Genomic DNA, 5,839 nt, shown 5'->3' with positions numbered 1-5,839 from the left:
ACATGCTTGCTTCTTACACTGACCCCTTCTCGAGAAGCAGCCTTAGGCAGTTGTTTCTGTATAGATTGTCATGTCATGTGATATGGGACCTTGATATTCTGGCCACAAGTAACTGAAACAGGGATCTATGCAAAATCCAAAATAATACAAAACAAGGTTTCTTAACCTATTTGGGATAATGAAAATTTTTCCTCCTGAAAAAGCTACACATTAATTATACTTTGCCACATATTTTAGGGAGTCTATGGCCCTCTTAAAGATCACTCTATATATATGTATTAGTATACTGTATTGGTCTTTATCTTTCTGGTTTACTTCACTCTGTATAATGGGCTCCAGTTTCATCCATCTCATTAGAACTGATTCAGATGAATTCTTTTTAATGGTTGAGTAATATTCCATAGTGTATATGTATCACAGCTTCCTTATCCATTCATCTGCTGATGGACATCTAGGTTGCTTCCATGTCCTGGCTATTATAAACAGTGCTGCGATGAACATTGGGGTACACGTGTCTCCTTCAGATCTGGTTTCCTTGGTGTGTATGCCCAGAATTAGCCTCCAACTAATAAAAATAAATGAAAAAAAAAAGATCACTCTAATCCAAATGCCATATGGCATATACTGACACAAAAACAAAAATATAGATCAATGGAAATGGATAGAAAGTCTAGAGATAAAACCATGCACCTAATCTATGACAAAGGAGGCAAGAATATACAAGGGAGAAAAGACAGTCTCTTCAATAAGTGGTGCTGGAGAAACTACACAACTGCATGTAAAAGAATGAAATTAGAATACTCCCTAACACCATGCACAAAAATAAACTCAAAATGGATTAAAGACCTAAATGCAAGAATGGATACTATAAAACTTTTAGAGGGAAACATAGGCATAACACACCTCTGACATAAATTGCAGCAGGATTTTGTTTTCATTCACCTAAAATAATGAAAATAAAAAATGGGACCAATTTAAACTTAAAAACTTTTGTACAGCAAAGGAAACCATATGCAAAATGAAAAGACAGTGCTCTAGGTTATTACTGAGCCCTGGTTTGAGTTCCCTGAGTCATCCAGCAAATTTCCATTGGATGTCTATTTTACCCATGATAACATATATTTTCATGGAAGGGTTGAATGGAGAGGGAGGTGGGAAGTATGTTCAAGTAGGAGAGGACATGAGTAAACCTATGGCTGATTCATGTTGATGCTTGGTAGAAACCAATGCAATACTGTGAAACAATTATCATCCCATTAAATTTTTTAAAAAAAGATATAGAAAAGAAAAGACAAACCTCAAAATGGAAGAAAATATTTGCAAACAGAACCACCAACAAGGGATTAACCTCCAAAATATACAAACAGCTCATGTAGCTCAATATTAAAACAAGATGAAAAAAACGAAGATCTAAATAGACATTTCTCCAAAGAAGACATATAGGCGATTAAAATGCATATGAAATATGCTGAACATCATTAACAATTAGAGAAATGCAAATCAAAAGTACAAAACTATCACCTCACACAGGTCAGAGTACCAGTCATCAAAAAGTCTACAAACAACAAATGCTGGAGAGGATGTGAAGAAAAAGGAAACCCCCTACACTGTTTTTGGAAATGTAAACTGCTACAGTCACTATAGATAACAATATGGGGGTTCCTTTAAAAAACTAAAAATAGAGCTACCATATGATTCACCAGTCCTATTCCTGGGTGTATATCTGAAGAAAGCCATAATTTGAAAAAGCCTCATCAAACCTCATTTCTTGGATTATTGAACTGCCTTGTGGCCAGCAGAGTGAGCTTGGAGTCAGTAACATATTGTTGGTTATAAATTCTGTGTTGTTCATTAAATCTTCAGAACTTACTCATCTTCTAATTGTAAGTTTGTACCTTTTGACCAACAGCTCATAATTCACTTGCTCTCCAGCCCTTGGTAATAACTATTGTACTCTCTGTTTTTATAAGTTTATTCTTTTAGATTTTACATGTAAGTAGTATTATACAGTATTTGTCTTTTTCTGACTTATCTCACTTATCATACCCCCTTTCAGTTCCATGAATATCATCACTATGGTAGGAACCCCTTATTTCTCATAGATGAATAATATTTCATTGTGTTGGATGGCAAGGAGATAAAACCAGTCAATCTTAAGGGAAATAAACCCTGAATACTCATTGGAAGAACTGATGTTGAAGCTGAAGCTCCAGTATTTAGATCATCAGATGTGAACAGCTTACTCATTGGAAAAGTCCCTGATGCTGGATGGTATCACTGATGTAATGGACCTGAACTTGGGCAAGCTTTGGGAGATGGTGAGGGACAGGAAGGTCTGGCGTGCTGCAGTCCATGGGGTCACAAAGAGTCGGACATGACTGGGCGACTGAACAAAAACAACATAAATAGGTACCACATCCTTTTTATCCATTCATCCATTAATGGAAATAGATTGTTTCCATATCTTGGTTATTGTGAGTAACAATGCAACAAACATTTAAATGCAGTTATCTTTTTGGTATTCTGTTTCTCTTCCTTTGGTTATATACTAAGAAGTAGGATTGCTGTGTGATATGGTAGCTGCATTTTTCTTTGAAGAACCTTCATGTTGTTTTCTGTAGTGGTTGAACCAATTTATATTCCCACCAATTGTGCTCAATGGTTCCCTTCTCTGCACATCCTTGTTAACACATGTTATCTTTTTTCTTAATTATAACCATTCCAACAGGTGTGAGGTGATATCTCCTCTTGGTTTTGATTTGCATTTCCTTGATTATTAGCAATGTTAAGCATCTTTTGATGCATCTGTTGACCATTTGAAGACATTCTTTGGAAAATTGTCTGGTCAGTTTGTCAATTTTTAAGTTGATTTGGTTTGTTGTTGTTGTTATGAAGTTGTATGAGTATTCTGCATGCATTTTTATATTGACCGTCATCTAATATATGGTTTGCAAATGTTTTCTCCCATTCTGCAGGTTGCCTTTTCATCTTGGTGATTATTTACTTTATTTGCAGAAGCTTTTTGATTTGATGTAGTCCCACTTGTTGATTTTTGCTTTTGTTAATAATGCTTTTGATGTTATATCCAAAATATCATTGCCAAGACAAATGTCAAGGAGCTTATTCCCAAAGTTTTCCTACGTAAGTTTTTGGTAACACATCTTATGGTTAAGTCCATAATCCATTTCAAGTTAATTTCTTGAGTGTTATAAGGGATCAATTTCACCTTGTGTGATTTCTAGGTTTTCCAGACACCATATATTGAGGAAACTATTCTTTGTCATTGAGTAAACTTGGCTCCATTCTCAAATATTAGTTGTTCTCATATGTGTGTGCAGGGATAATTTTTGGGCTCTATAGTCCAATCCACACTACAATGTGCCTATTTTTATGCCAAAACCATAATGTTTTATTAATAATTACTATGGATTTGCAATATAGTTTGAAATCAGGAATTGATATTAATATTAATTATTTTGATCCATGAGCAAGTATATCTTTCAACATTATTGTATTTTTCCATTTCTTTCACCAAATTATTATGGATTTTATTGTACAGATCTTTCAATTCCTTGACTAAGTTTATTCCTAAGTATATTGCTGTTTATGGTACTATTGCGAATGGTATAGCATTCTTTCTTTCTTTCCAGATATTTCTTTGTTAGTGCATAGAAATGCCACTAATTCCTTTGTGTTAACATTACATCCTGCAACTTTATTGAATTTGTTAATTAGTTATAACCACTTTTTTTGTTGTTGAGTCTTCAGGTTTTCCTGTTTATAAAACTTTGGTGCTGTTGCCGTTTAGTCACTAAGTCATGTCCAACTCTTCTGTGACCCCATAGACTGTAGCCCACCAGAGTCCTCTGTCTATGGGGTTTCCCAGGCAAGAATACCAGAGTGGGTTGTCATTTCCTTTTCCAGGGTACTCTCCCTACCCAAAGATCAAACCTACATCTCCTGTATTGGCAGGCATATTCTTTACTGCTGAACCACAAGGGAAGCCCCAAAAGATCATTTTCAAATAACAACAGCTTTGGACTTCTCCTGCAGTCTAGTTATTAAGACTCCATACTTCCAATGCAGGAGGCACAGGTTCAATCCCTGGTCAGGGAACAAAGATGCCACATGCCACAGATCATGACCCAAAAATCCAATTTTATGTCGTCTTTAAGATTTAGATGGCTTTTCCTGTGGGAGCTGCCGGGTTGAGAGGAGTGTGGCCTTCTCCTTTCCCCGCCATGGCGTGTGCTTGTCCACTGATATCAGTGTACTCTGAAAAGGGGGAGTCCTCTGGCAAAAATGTCACTTTGCCTGCTGTGTTCAAGGCTCCCATTTGACCCGATATTGTTAACTTTGTTCACACCAACTTGCGCAAAAGCAACAGACAGCCCTATGCTGTCAGTGAATTAGCAGGTCATCAAACCAGTGCTGAGTCTTGGGGTGCCTGTAGAGCTGTGGCTCGAATTCCCAGGGTTCGAGGTGGCGGGACTCACCATTCTGGTCAGGGTGCTTTTGGAAATATGTATCGTGGGGGCCGCATGTTTGCACCAAGCAAGACCTGGCGATGTTGTCACCGCAGAGTGAATACAACACAGAAGCAATATGCCATCTGCTCTGCACTGGCTGCCTCAGCCTTACCAGTGCTGGTCATGTCTAAAGGTAATCACATAGAGGAAGTTCCTGAACTTCCTTTGGTGGTTGAAGATAAAGTTGAAGGCTACAAGAAGACCAAGGAGGCTGTTTTGCTTCTGAAGAAACTTAAAGCCTGGAATGATATCAAAAAGGTTTACGCCTCTCAGCGAATGAGAGCTGGCAAAGGCAAAATGAGAAACCGTCGCCGTATCCAGCGCAGGGGACCCTGCATCATCTATAATGAAGACAATGGTATCATCAAGGCCTTCAGAAACAACCCTGGAATTACTCTGCTTAATGTAAGCAAGCTGAACATTTTGAAACTTGCTCCTGGTGGTCATGTGGGACGTTTCTGCATTTGGACTGAAAGTGCTTTCCCAAAGTTAGATGAGCTGTACAGCACTTGGCGTAAAGTAGTCTCCCTCAAGAGTAACTACAACTCCCCATGCACAAGATGCTCAATACAGACCTTAGCAGAATCTTGAAAAGCCCAGAAATCCAAAGAGCACTCCGAGCACCATGCAAGAAGATTCATTGCAGAGTCCTGAAGAAGAATCCACTGAAAAACCTGAGAATCATGTTGAAGCTTAACCCATACGCAAAGACCATGCGCCGGAACACCATTCTTCAACAGGCCAAGAACCACAAAATCCACATGGATAAGGCAGCAGCAGCACCAGAAGCCAAATCAGATCAGAAGCGGGTTCAGGGCAAGAAGACTGTGCTGGGAAACAAAGAAAAGAAGGCTGTTGGCGATAAGAAGCTGAAGAAGCCTGTGGTGGGAAAAAGGCTGCAGGGACCAAGAAACCAGCAGCTGAAAAGAAACCCACAGAAAAGAAACCCACCTCAGAGGAAAAGAAGGCTGCTGCATAAACTTAAATTTGTTTATTCCATAAATGCCAAATCATTTTGGACAGCTAATTTTGAATAAAGACCTGAACAAAGAGGCAATGAGAAACATGAAAAAAAAAAAAAAGATTTAGATGTATTTTGTTTCTTTATCTTGTCTAATTGCTCTAACTAGATCTTCCAGTACTGTGTTGAAAAATGATTGTAATAGTGGGCTTCCTTGTCTTGTTCCTAATATTAGAGGAAGAGGTTTCAATTTATCATCACGGATATAATATCAGCTGTGTATTTGGCACACCTGCTTTTATTATGGAAGGTGTGTTCCTAGAAGTAGCAAATTGCTGAAAAAAGTTTT

At 38.0% G+C, this 5,839-nt stretch overlaps 1 pseudogene; it reads left to right on the top strand.

Annotated features, from left to right (window-relative positions):
- Positions 1 to 4,205: 4,205 nt before the first annotated feature.
- On the top strand, positions 4,206 to 5,599 carry LOC133051608 (large ribosomal subunit protein uL4-like; annotated as a pseudogene).
- The last annotated feature ends 240 nt before the right edge of the window (positions 5,600 to 5,839 follow it).

This window comes from Dama dama, chromosome X, assembly GCF_033118175.1.
Source record: "Dama dama isolate Ldn47 chromosome X, ASM3311817v1, whole genome shotgun sequence".
Taxonomy (NCBI): Eukaryota; Metazoa; Chordata; class Mammalia; order Artiodactyla; family Cervidae; genus Dama; species Dama dama.
Note: the sequence above shows the minus strand (reverse complement) of the source record. Positions and strands in the feature narration are given on the sequence as shown.